This window comes from Neofelis nebulosa, chromosome 14, assembly GCF_028018385.1.
Source record: "Neofelis nebulosa isolate mNeoNeb1 chromosome 14, mNeoNeb1.pri, whole genome shotgun sequence".
In the NCBI taxonomy this organism is placed as follows: Eukaryota; Metazoa; Chordata; class Mammalia; order Carnivora; family Felidae; genus Neofelis; species Neofelis nebulosa.
The window spans coordinates 44,862,691-44,876,594 of NC_080795.1; the positions used below are offsets into that span (position 1 = coordinate 44,862,691).

The following is a 13,904-nucleotide window of genomic DNA, read 5'->3' on the forward strand; positions in this document are numbered from 1 at the left end:
TTAAATTTGTTATTAATGATATAATTTAGTATTAATAACTTAGAACTAATTAAATACATTCAGAAAGTTCAAAATTCAAAAGTTTTAAAAAGCCTTCCTGCCATCCTTGTCCTCCTAGCTGTCCAGTCATCCTTTCTCAACCAAGAGAATTAATTCTTAATGTTCTTAGGAAATCACTGTATGTAATGAAATTACTTCTCTCTTGGGGCATCTATAATAGTTCCTGATAAAATACTATCACTAAAACATCATTTTCTTTGAAAAGATATAAAAATGAAATACAATAAAGTTAAAACAAATGTATTGAGCACTCAATAAACACTATTACCATTTTCTTTTAATTTTTTTTTTTTACATTATTTATTTTTGAGAGACAGAGAGAGACGGAGCACAAGTTGGGGAGAGGCAGAGAGAGAATGAGACACAAAATCCAAAGCAGGATTCAGGCTCTGAGCTGTCAGCATAGAGTCCAATGCGGGGCTCAAACCCACAAACCGTGAGATCATGACCTGAGCTGAAGTTGGACATTTAACTGACTGAGCCACCTAAGAGCCCCTGCTATTACCATTTTCATTTTCACATAATGTTATTAATAAACAAGAGGCAAACACAGCCAGGACAAAAATTTTACAAAGTAAAATGAATTCAACCATAACTAATTGTAGTTTAACAAGTAAATTTATATAATTATACAGTCAACACAACAGGTGAGATGAGGAAAAAATGGCTTTTGGCAATCTTAATATATGCATATGCAACATACAAACATGTGCCCCTCAAAGATGTAGTTAGGGTGAAACATCCAAAAAACTCCCTTCTGGGCTGCAGAATTCTTGGACTTTCTAGAAGGGAGGTGTTTGTCTCTGTTCTATTCTCAGTTTTTTGCCTGGCTTTGGTGGTCTTCTCTCTTCATGTATAAACAAATTTCCTTACTGCATAAAGAAAATAAAAATGGCAATACTACAAACCACAGCAATACTCAGAAACCAGTTTTTTTTTTTACCACTGAAAGTAATCATAATTATGTTTAAAACTTCTGTTCATATATGGAGAAAACACCACAGCTGTAGAAAAAGTAACAAAGATAATATATTCTTGGGGATACCAATTTTAATGTATTTTGTTGCTATAATAAAACTGTTCCACTCTCCACTGGAGTTTATGAACTGTTCAAAGTCATTCACAAGTATCTTAAAATCATAGAATTTCCATAATAAAAGATATATGACACATCATTTAGCTTAACCATTTAACAGAAAAGGAATCAAAAGGCCAGAGAGGCTAAGTGACTTAAAACCAAAATTTTAGACCCACAAAAGGCCTTTATTTAAAAGATTAGCAAAGTATTCTAATGCTTCTACTCTATTTCAAGAAGCAGAAGGTGAAGTACAAAGCAAAGAGGGTTACTGAATCTAAACAAGCAGCTAGTAAGAGAACAGAGAAATGATAATTGATGATGTTTTCAACGTATTTGTCTTCATAGGCCCTCCTCTTCCAAGCAGAGAAGAAAGCATAAGCAAGTTTTAAGCCTTTATGGTAAGGCAGTGACAGAAATGACCTTAAAACTTACTACAATCACAAAGGTGACCATCGATAAAGGTGAAGGTCATTCAATGAAAAATGAATGAGGGAAAGACCATTAAGTGGAGAAAATACAGTCTTTTCAACAAATGGTGCAACAAAAATGAATTTGGATTCTTATGTTGTACCATATACAAAAATTAACTGAAAATGGACCAGTGACCATAACAATAAGAGTTAAAACTATAAAACTTAGAGGAAAACGTTGGGGGAAAGCTTCAAAACATTGGATTTGGCAATAATGTCTTGGGTGTGACCCCCAAAATCTAGGCAACAAAAAAAAAAATAGGTAATTGGACTTCATCAAAATTTAAAATTTGTGCATCAAAGGACACTATCAATAAGATGAAAAGGCAACCGAAATGGGAGAAAATATTTGCAAATCCTATGTGTGGTAGAGGTTTAATATCTAGGATGTATAAAGAACTCCTACAACTCAACAACCAACAACCCAACTCAAAAGACGGAGAAAGAACTCGAATAGGTATTTCTTCAAAGAACATACAAATGGCCAATAAGTACATGAAAAGGTACGCAACATAACTAATCATTACAGAAATGTAAATCAAAACCACAATGAGATATGTCTCACATTCATTAGCATGGCTTTTATTAAAGAAAAAAAAATCAGAAAATAACAAGTGGTGGCAAGGATGTGGAGCAGTTGGAATCCTCATGCACTGCTGGTAGAGATGTAAAATGGTGCAGCTGCTTGAAAAACAGTATGGCGATTCCTTGAAAAATCAAACATAAAATTACCATATGATGCCCTAATTCTACTTCTGGGTATGTACCCAAAAGAAGTAAAGGCATGGAAGATATATTTGTATACCCATATTCATAGACTCATTATTCACTGTGGCCAAAAGATGGAAGTGACCCAAGCGTGCACTGACAGATGAACGGATAAAGAAAACATAGTGTTTACACTGTATACACACATACAATGGAATATTATTTAACCTTAAAAAGAAAATTTTGGGGGTGCCTGAGTGGCTCAGTTGGCTGAGGATCTGACTTTGGCTTAGGTCATGATCTCACGACTCATGGTTTCGAGCCCCATGTCAGGCTCTGCACTGACAGCTCCGAGCCTGGAGCCTGCTTCGGATTCTGTGTTTCCCTCACTCTTTCTGCTCCTCCCCTGCTTGTACTCACTCTCTCTCTCTCTCTCTCTCTCTCTCTCAAAAATAAATAAACATTAAAAAAATTTTTTTCTAAATGGTTAATTTTATGCTGTGTATATTTTACCACAAAGAAAAAATATGGATGAAGGAAAACATTAAGTAATAATCAAGTTCAGAAATATTTAAGTACCTACTGCAGATGAAGCACGGTGTTAAGCATTAAATGGAGCTCAAAGAAGCAGCAGGAAATACCCTACCCTTAAGTCACTACCCTTAAGAAGCTTCTAACCTAGTCTGTCAATGAAAGCACAAACAATAAAAGAATTAAATAACAGTATAATAATAAAATAAATGATAACAAGGCATTTGGAACAGAGGTCATTCCCCTTAGTAGAAACAGTGTAAGGATAAGCAGGAGAGTAGAAACAGGCCATCGGGAGGAGCAGAGAACAACTGACTGCTTGGTAAGGTATAGGAAATAAGAAGATTAGAAGGGAAATGGAGAATATGGAGTTTGGTCAGCAAGAAAGTACACAACTGAAAAGAAATGTGTGTGTGTGTGTGTGTGTGTGTGTGTGTGTATTTGTTCTTGATTAGGTTGTTTATGACCCAAGAAGTAGATTAAACAAGAACAAAACCCCTGGAGACACTCTAAATATGGAATAGAAAAGGCAGTTAGGGGCTAGTACAGATGGCCCAACACGAGTAATAAAGAGTTCAAATGAGGGTGGTTTCTACAGAAATGAAATGGAAGAAATGAGGTAGAGGAGATACTACAAAAGAGGAACCAAGAATATATCTTGCCAACATTGTGTGGGAGGGGTGGAAAAAAAGGAAGAATGAAAGATTACTCTAGAATTCAAGAAATTTAAAAAAACAATACCTTAATTGCAAGGCACTCAGGTATTCTAACAATTCACTACATCATTTTTTTGAAAGCCCTTAGAATATGCAGCAAGTTGCTACAGTGTGTTATCACTGGTTTCTAACTCGGAAAGTGATCCAAAGGACTTTCCATGGACAAAGCAGTGAAGATTCAATATCCAAGTCTGTTGATTCTAGGGTAAGAGTTAATCTCTTTTATTAGTCTATTCATCTTCTTTCAAAAGGGGAAAATCCTTTCATAGAAGAGAACATTCTTACACATCTTACATCATATCACACGTATTTACATCTAACATGGTCCTTTCAAAAGCAGTACAGCCAGTTTTATGACACAATAAGCACGTCAAATGACATTTATCAAGTACTTTCTGTGTGTTCAAAACTACGTTCTAAATGAAGTTGCAGACTGATAGGCCAAAGGCCAAATAACATTAGTGGGCATATTTTGTTCAGTCACTATCAAGTTCACACTCCCAAAAGGTAAGAATCTGCTGGAATTAGGCTGATTTCACCCAGGATGTACGTTCTCCCTTGTACATGGGCCCCATTTAGTCTGGCTCGATTATCTACTTTACCTGATGGTTCTTTCAAGTATTCAACTTTGTGAGCCCTGCTATTAACAGATTTTAAAATAAAACATATATCTCAAAGCCACAGAGCTCACAGTCAGCTTGTAAAGGGGGGGGGGGGGGGAAATTAACACGTCAAACAAACAGCAAACAATGAAATGCTGGAAAATAAAGTTCTTCTGTAAATAACCTAATTCATCCCAGCTCCATAGCTGAAACAGAACCTAATCTGGCTTCAAGGATGGGCAAGATGGGGTTAATATCAGCTGCTGGAAAGGGTACACAAAACCACCTGCTACTTCAATTAAAGAATAAAAATAAATTTGAACTCTCATCTCTGCAAAACAGTTCAAAGCACCCACATAAGCCCTTATATACTGACCTCAAACTGCAGGTAAATGATACTAGATTGTCTAGATAAATGTTGTTCATCTGCACTTGTTACAAACTGATGGATAACAACTCAGTGATTTATGTTCTTGTAGCTAATGCTCTCCTTTGAACTTTGAGTCAATAAGTTGCAGTCTTATCTTCTGATAATCTTAACATATAAGGCTCACCTCAGCAGTAGCTATTAGAAACTCAAGGATAAAAAAACTGAACCCTAACTCTTATTTACCCAGTACTATCATAAAGCAATCCTAAAAGGTTCACATTCTAGTCTCAAACAAGCACTGAACTGCATATAGTTCAAACAAGTAAGTCTCATTATATGGTCTACCAAAAGCAGAGACTCCGAAAGGCTCCAGGAAAACCACTATACCTTTTATTTCTATTTTTTTTAGGTTAGATAATCAATAACAAATGGGCAGATTTTCTCACAGGCTTAACTTTGTTCAACTAATTTAACCTAATCATGAATCATAAAGGATCTTCTTAAGAATCCCTAGGTTTTGTATGAGCTAATTAGGTAATAGGCCCCTGCTGTAGAAAGTTTTAGCAATCAGTGGCTAGCCTTAGACTAACAATTCACTCCCTCCCTTGCCACCAACCAAATCGCATGGACACACTTTACAGCCATATAATTTATCTTATCTCTAACACCATTCTGATTGAAGAATGTTAGTACAATAAACAGTATGATTTTCCTTGTATTTGTTGCTACACAGTGTGTTGCTTAACTATATATTGAACCTCTGGTTGAGTTTTTTTTTTAATTTATTTTTAACGTTTATTCATTTTTGAGACAGCCAGAAGGCACGAGCATGGGAGGGGCAGACAGAGAGGGAGATACAGAATCCTCAGCAGGGTCCAAGCTCTGAGTTCTCAGCGCAGAGCCTGATACAGGGCTAGAACCTACGAACTGTGAGATCATGACCTGAGCCAAACTCGGACGCTCAACCAACTGAGCCACCCAGGTGCCCCTGAACCTCTGATTACGTTTTAAAAAGAACTTCCCTGATCACAAATAGTCTAAAGAAGCCAAAAAATGTAAGTGCCTCAAAACAAATAATTCACTCCATGCTTGGAATTTCATGCCTTAGACTCCAGGAGCACCCACATGTGGAAAGAGCTGGAGCTGAGCAAGCACAATGCCTGCACTCTGCAATCTCAGTGGAGTGAGTCAACACATATGCCTGAAGCTAAGGTAGCTGGGTTCGTGAATATACAGAAGCAAGGAAATGTCGGAATAACAAAGGAATCTGTGCCACTATTCAAGAACCTCAGGTATATGAGCAAAAGGTTATCTTCATAACAAATAAATGAGATAAGGAATGAGAAAGCATTTTATAAAACTTCAAAGAACTAAATAAACACAGCTGTTTATTTTTCTTGCTGGCAAACATAATCCATAGGCAGGAAGCTACTAAGTCAAATAAAAATATATAGCTTCTAAAAATGATACATAGGAATAATAATTTTTAAAAGACTACACAAATAAGATGGCAAACAACACAACAAAATGAAGCCAACACTGGATCTGGGTCAGAAAAACAGGCTTGAGCTCTCAGTCGTCCTCTGGCTGATTGTGCAGCTTCAGTTTTTTCATTTAAGTGATGACATTGGACTACATGTTTTTCAGGATCCTTTTTGGGTCTAAAAGACTCTAGCACTCTAACTGCCTAGCAGTCAAGGAGTTAAATCCTCACTAGCCAAGTAGTATTAAGAAAGGAGTTGCAAGGGGTGGGGGGGGGGGGGGAAGGAGAAGGATAACAAAATGGTTATTAGATGTGAACACAAAAGTACAAATCTACATTTTTATTACCACTCCCTCAAATGCAATTTTGAAGCAGACAGAGAATACTAAAACCCAGAGTGAACCTTGCTATCAGGGTGCAGTTTCTACAGTAAGCACAGGGTTAAAGTATTGTGAGCCTGACCTCACAATTCACTCCAACTCCCAACTGCAGGAACTTCAATACTCATTAATCTGTGCAATAAGGGCCATTTTTCCTGCCGAGGTACCAAATTAAGGGAAGGGATGCAGTTGATGTCCTGGCGGTATAGAGTGAATAAGAGAACTGGCTCTAGAAGTCTGAGCCAGCCCTAGATAGCACTGGGTCCAACAGCACTGCCACCATAAGCAGCTACATGACCTATTTTACTTCTCTATGCCTATTTTCACATATTAAAAATGGGAATAATCATACCTACCTTACAGAGCCGGTCTGAAGCTTGCATGGGTTAATACACATAAAATACATGCAGCAGCACCGACCACATTGCAAATGCACAAAAATTAACCCCACTTTACCAAGGGGACCCGCAAGAGTAAACTACCTTATTCAAGGTCACACAGCTAGTCAACACTGGAACTCAGGTGTACCAGGCTCCTTGGCTACTTCACACCACCTCTAGATTTCTATTAAATTTCTGCCACAGATAATTCTATCTTAAGATACGAGCCCCCTAATGTATATTCAGTCTCCAAAAAAGAAGATGGAAAGCTATTTGTATAAAGATGGTTAGAATTCACTTTCTGTAACAGTGGAAAACTGCAAACAAAAAATACCAAACAATTAAGAAATGGATAAGTAAACTGCTATGTATCAATAAAATGGAGAAACTTATTGCTATAAAGATAACAAATGGTGAATCACAAAATCACAACGAAATATTTTGTTTTGTTTTTTAAGTGAAAATGAGAAAATAAAGCAACAGTCTGTTGTTCTGAATGATTACCTTCAGTAATGACATGTGGCAATGTAACTAAAATGTAGCAATAAAGACTGAAAGATGGTACAGAATCTCAAAAATTCAAAATATCATTTCACAACAGCAACTGTCCACAAGATTGCAAAAGACTCTTTTTACATTTTTTATTCTCAAGGCTACTCACTGTATATATTAAACTTTTAAAAACTGTATTTGAGGGGCACCTGGGTGCTCACTCGGTTAAGCGTACAACTTAGGGTCAGGTCATGATCTTATGGTCTGTGAGTTCCAGCTCCGTGTTGGGCTCTGTGCTGACAGCACGGAACCTGCGGCCTGCTTCAGATTCTGTGTCTCCCTCTCTCTGTCCCTCCCCAACTCATGCTCTGTCTCTCTCCCTCTCAAAAAGGAATAAACATGAAAAAAAATAATTAAAAAAAAACCCACTTGTACTTGCAATTGATCCAAGGCTTCATTTAGAACCACTGCTGAATTTATAGCCAACTGCAATCCGCTTCTATAACCACCTCACACAAACATAATTTAAATTCCAACACCTTTCATGGCTTCCATCTCTTCAGGTTGAAATATCATGTCCCTTTAATACAATGCAAAAGTATTCATAAAATATGGCTAAAGAAGAAATCAGAAGTGAATAAGAGCCAAAGTTAAGCAACTTTCTCAGCCTACTCTCTTTCCAATCTCCCAAATTAGAATTCCTATGTGTGACCAGTTCAACCAACTGCTTTGAGCACATAAAATGTATCCATACCTGCAATATAAGAATTTCTTAAAAAAAAAAAAAAGGAATTTCTTCAAGAAGCTTAGAATTTAATGGGATAGAGAATGCACACCAGATCATTTCAATAAAATAGTGTAAGTACAAATATATATGTGAACACTGGGCATTATGACTTGGTCCAAACTGAGGTTTAAAAAAAAAAAAAAATGAGACTTAAGCTGAATGCTAAAGAATGAGTTAATGAGTCATAGAAAAGAGAACAGTATGTTCAGGATGTGGGGTCTGAAGTGTCACCATGGGGTCTGTGAGGGAAAGTAACCTGTTTCGTGCATGGGGCAGGGAAATTACAAGGTGAGCCTGAAACATCTTACTGGCCCTTAGAGAAAGGAACCAACGACCAACTGAGTCATGTCAAAAGAAGTTCAGAACATTGAGAGCTTAGCTCCACCCATAAAAGATTCAAATTTACTTGACCTGAAGTCAGTCGATTCAAATCTACTTGACCTGAAGATTGTTTGGTCTCCCAAGCAATTCTAACGTGTAGTCAACACTGAGAACACCGTTCTAGGACATATAATATAAGGCAAGTATTGTCACTGTATGTGCCTCCATTTCAGTACCTCCCATATTTTAACCAGTACTCTGGTTAGTTATAAACTCATTCTAAATGCCCTGGACAACATGGAAACTACTTAAAAGCATAGATACAGTGCCTCAAGTTTTATATACCCACAGTATCAGGCATAGTCACTTCTGCAAAGTAAAACCGAAATTTATACTGGAAGTGTTGATATAAAGACTTCCAGTTAAATATGGTTCTTTGAACATACTGATTTACCTCAACTCCATCCCAAAGCAAAGTCCTTACTGAAGGACACTAAGAACTAAAAAAAAAAAAAAAAAAAAAAAAAAAAAGTTTTGAAAAACAACAGTAGCAGTTCTACCCCTGAATGGCTATATGGCTTAGGCTCAAACCTTAGGTCTTCACCATAAAATAGAAGTAACAGCAGTGCCATTTTATTATTTTTAAAACCCATCCAACTTAATTCACTAGTTATTACATAACAGCTTAACTGAGACACAATTCACATATGTGATCTATGTGATCTGGTCCTCTGCCACCTCTCTGACCTCATCTCCTACTTCTCTCCCTTTCCTGGCCAATTCCAGACATATAAACCTCCACCTCGTTCCTTAAACACCAAACATACTGCCACATCAATTTCCTCTGGCTAGAACAGTCTCACCATAAATCTGCATGTCCCATTTACTAACCTCCTTTAGGTCTCTACTAAAGGTCACTTTATCAGCCCTATCTTGACCATCATATATATAGTATCACAAACACCCCTGTCATTCTGTATCCCTCTTATCTTGTTTTATTCTTCTTGTAGAGCAGCACCTGTATATGACTATATGTCACAGTTTTTGAGAAGAATTTGTCTCTGTCCACTACAACATAAACACTTGAAAAGCTGGAACTTTGTTTCATTCACTGCTATATTCCAATGCCTAAAACAGTGTCAGAGCAGGCAGTCAATAAATGAGATGAATTAATATGTAACAAACTCAGTCTCTCTCAGCTTCACTGAGATTTTTTTATTTCCAAAAAGCAGGATTTAGACGTAATGACCCCTAAGACACCTGCACAGCTTTAAAGTCTACAAATCTAGCAAAGAGACAGAACTAGAGAGCTAATGGTAATGTATAAAAATGTAAGCTGGCCTTCTAAGAAGGAAGACTTGACAATAAATGATTAACTACCAAAAGAATAAAGTATATATGAGAGGTACCTCCAAATAAACATGTGAAAGACTTTATAATAAAACTATATAATTAAGCACAGAGAACAAGACTATCTTGCCAAGATTTGCTATCATTGGCAAAAATCCATATTAAACTCAGCTTCCCCAATTCCAGATACAAATGGAATTGTGAATTTGGCAACTCACTGGAGAGAAAGACTGAAGTACAATCTGGGTTCACATTAAAGTTACCTCATTCTTCTCAACTTAGATCTGACCCAGAGGAAAATTTTTAACAGATTGTGTTGGACTAGTGCCATACTATACTCAGTAAAGTTCAAAATTAGCATTTTAGATACTAACCTAAAGGATTTGTATTTTGTTTCCCCAAAACTAAATTCGGCTAAAAATGTAATATGATGAATTATGAATATAAATGGATTATTTAAAGAAACACGTTGTCAAAGAAAAAGCGAATTATAACACCAGTCCCTCCCTCTTTTGATTTCATTCATGCAGTGTCTCACCCAGGTCTGAACACATGGTAGCACTCAAGCTGATAAGAGAGAGATAATTCTCTTCTTTCCTCTCAAAGTTTATTCAGATTTAGTGATCTACAATATATACATGTCCACCTCAAACTTCCTAGTTATCAAAAAATGCAAATAAAAATTATGTACTTCCACTTTTTATATACATACATTAACCATTTATTTTATTACCTCCTATGTCACAAAGCATGTATTCTAGGTAGACAATGAAGTCACAAGATAAAAGTTACCCATGCTGCTCTCAATAAATTTAGAATCTGGTGAAAAAGTCAGACAAAATACAATAGAGTGTGATAAATTCTATGATTTGAGGGTATACAGGGTGCAAAGGAAGGAAGCTCAGAGGAAGGGTTCCCAGGTTAGACTGTAGAAGAGAAATGGGAGAAAATACAGGTAAAGAGAAGTAACACTGAGTAGAGAGCAGCAGTAAGAATTTAAAATATCTGAAAATAATAGTATGGCTAAAGGAAAGTAGATATCACGTAAATAAAGATGTAGGCAGAGCCCAAGACTTTGCATAACACCCTTAGGAGTTCGGCTTCTAACCTAGAGTCAAATGAAAGAAACTGCTTTTTAATGGGAGAATTTTAAGTAAGGGAGTAATATGATCTGTGTTTCATTTGGGAATGATCAATCTAGCAGTATCACGAAGAACACTTTGAAAAGGGGGGGTGAAACCAAACACTAGGAGACTATAATAGAAATCCAGAAGAAAAATTATGAGGTCTGAAATGAAAAAAATAGAGATGGAAAGAAGGGGATATATTCAAGACATATTAAGGAAGTAATATGGGCGGAAATTGGTGAATAATGAGAACCTGAATTAGCTTCATGGCTAATAGGAGGAGCTAAATAGTAAGGAAAGGAATCACAGAAAAATTAGAAGGCAGCATCAACAGGCCTTGGTGATTGACCAATGGTGGGAGACTGGACAGATGAAGTACACTCTCCAGATTTTCAACATGGCAACTGGTTTGATGGGAGTGCCATTAACCAAGATAGAAAATACAATGCTAAAATCAGGCTGATGAGAAAACAGTAAAAAGAGATTTGGAGATATTGGATTTGAAGCATCTCTTGACAGTATAGAAAAGATTATCTAAGTAGGTTTTTAGAAATGAGTCTAGAGCTCGAGACGGGGAAAAAAGAGCCAGGAGATGGAGATACTCTAGAAATCAAAAGAGGAAAGAGATTTAAGGAAGAGAAAATGGCTACCAATGCCAAATAGAAGTAAAAGTTTGTGAACAAGTTTAGTAGAATTGTGGGGGAAAAACAGCCAAAGTCTGTTCAGGGGTAAATGGCAGGGAAGTGAAGAAACTGAGGCAGCATGGGTTTTCATATGTGGCTCTGATAGGAAGGAGTGAGACAGAGCAGCAAACTGAGAATAGTATGAGTCCAAAGAAATTTGTTTCTTCCTTAAAATGAGAAGAACCTGAGCCTGTAAATTTCTGTAACAGAAAGGAGATAAGTGATGGGTGAAAGAGGGAAGCCAAGAGTGGAAGGAGCATGCCCTTCTACTAAAACCAGGAAAGACAGAAACAAGCCCTTAACAGTTCAGGCACTTAAATGACCACTTAAGCAAATTAATTTTTTTAATAATGAATATCCTGCAAGCTTAGGCTATCTTAGCACTATTTTTTAAACAATTCTGTTGGGTAAATTTTGATACATTTACATATTATATATAGTAATACTTACTGTTGTTAATATTATATCTATTCTATATAGACAGTGTGCATGGCAATGTACTAAGTGGCTTTATAAAAATTATTTCTCTTAGTCCTCACCAAAACTCAATGAAGGATTATTATTCCATTTCATACATCAGAAAACTGAGGCATAAGGAGGTTAAATAACTTGCCCTTGAATACTCAGCAAATAAAGGACAGCACTGGAAAATGAACCCAGACACTGTAGCCCAAAGCCAATGTTCTTGACCAACAAGTTATACTGCCTCTACAAACAAATACTTTTGGTTCATGAAATTAATCTGAAGGCAACATATTTTCCATCAGGAAATATTTCTGATTTTAGAATAGAAGAAAACTGGGTTTACTGATCAAAAACTTGCTAAACTGCACTTAATATATTAAATTTTAAAAACCTAGAGAAATAACAGTATATTATTAAAAACATCACAAAATACAGTTTTCTCTTATGTATGTACGTATATATGGATATGTGTGTGTGTGTGTGTGTGTGTGTGTGTGTGTGTATCAGTGGTTCTTAAATTTGACCATGCATCAGAATTCCTTGGAGGGCTTATTAAAATGCAGACTGCTGAACCCTACCAAAAGAGTTCCAGATTCAATACGCCTGATAAAGGACCCAAGAATCTGTATTTCTAACAAATGTTCAGAAGATATTAATGCTATTGCTCTAGGGACCACACTTTGAGAATGACTACCTTATTATAGCAACTCTATATAAAAGTTAAGTAACATGAATGTAAAAACACCTGGCAGATGGCAGACAATAAGTAGTATCTGCAATTATTATTAATAATAGCAAGTATGATGACCATTACTATTATCTGCATAGTTACTTAGATTTTTAATCAATTTTTATTCAAAGAAATACAAAATTAACATATCCTTTTATGATCACAATACTCTGACTGCCAACTTTATGTAACTCTGGTGTCTTTCCTGCATACTGCTAGCAAAACAGCCTTTCTAAAATGTAAATCTGCACATCAACTCATACTTCAAACCAATCTTTCCCTATTACTTGCAAAACAAACTACAATCTTCTTGGCATGGCTAAGAGATAGATCTCTTTGCCCATGAGCTATCATGTAATTACTCATCTTTCAATGTGATTATGGAACATTTCCTATTCTTTGAAAGGTTCCCTAATATGACTCTCTCAATAAAGCCATACATTCCTTTCATGATTCCAAAGTACCTCTAAAATAATAAGAGAACAACAATGATATTATCAATCAACATTGTGGGGTATCTCCCAAGGGTTTTACATGAACTATTTTACTTAATCCTCATAACAACTCAGGATAATGACTATAATTATCCTCATTTATAGATGAAAAAAAATGAGATATGGAGAAAACAAATTTGCCCTAGGTGATAAAACTAGCAAGGAGAAAAGTCAGGATTCTACCACTGCAATTAAGCTATACCAACAACTGTCAGATTTCTTAGTACTTGAGTATTGTTTATAGATTTTTGTAAATATTAATCTCAGTAATTTCCTTATTCATTTTTACATTATTTAACTAATATTTACTACCTTTTATATGCCAGGCATTGTGTTAGGCAATGAGAAACATGATATTAAAAAAAGGAAAACCTAGTGCCGGTTCCCTGAGACATGCAATATAGTGGGGAAGCCATACATTAAAGGAAAAAAAAAAATCACATAAATATTTCCATAAATAAACATTAAAGACAAAAAGGACAAGGTTCTCTTCGATTAAAATAGGAAGATCTAACCTATAGATAGCTATTGTCCCTTACCTTCACAGTGTCCTAATACAAGGGTATAAGTTATGCAAAATATAACTCTCAGAATGCCAAATAACTACATTTTAAAATGACACTTTCAAAATCAAATTAAGTGATTTAATTATAAGATCAAAGTCATGTAGTTAAAAT

At 36.0% G+C, this 13,904-nt stretch overlaps 1 protein-coding gene across 1 annotated transcript in view; it reads right to left on the minus strand.

The window, feature by feature from the left end:
• STK3 (serine/threonine kinase 3) overlaps window positions 1-13,904 on the minus strand; it is a 285,970-nt gene that overhangs the window by 140,171 nt on the left and 131,895 nt on the right.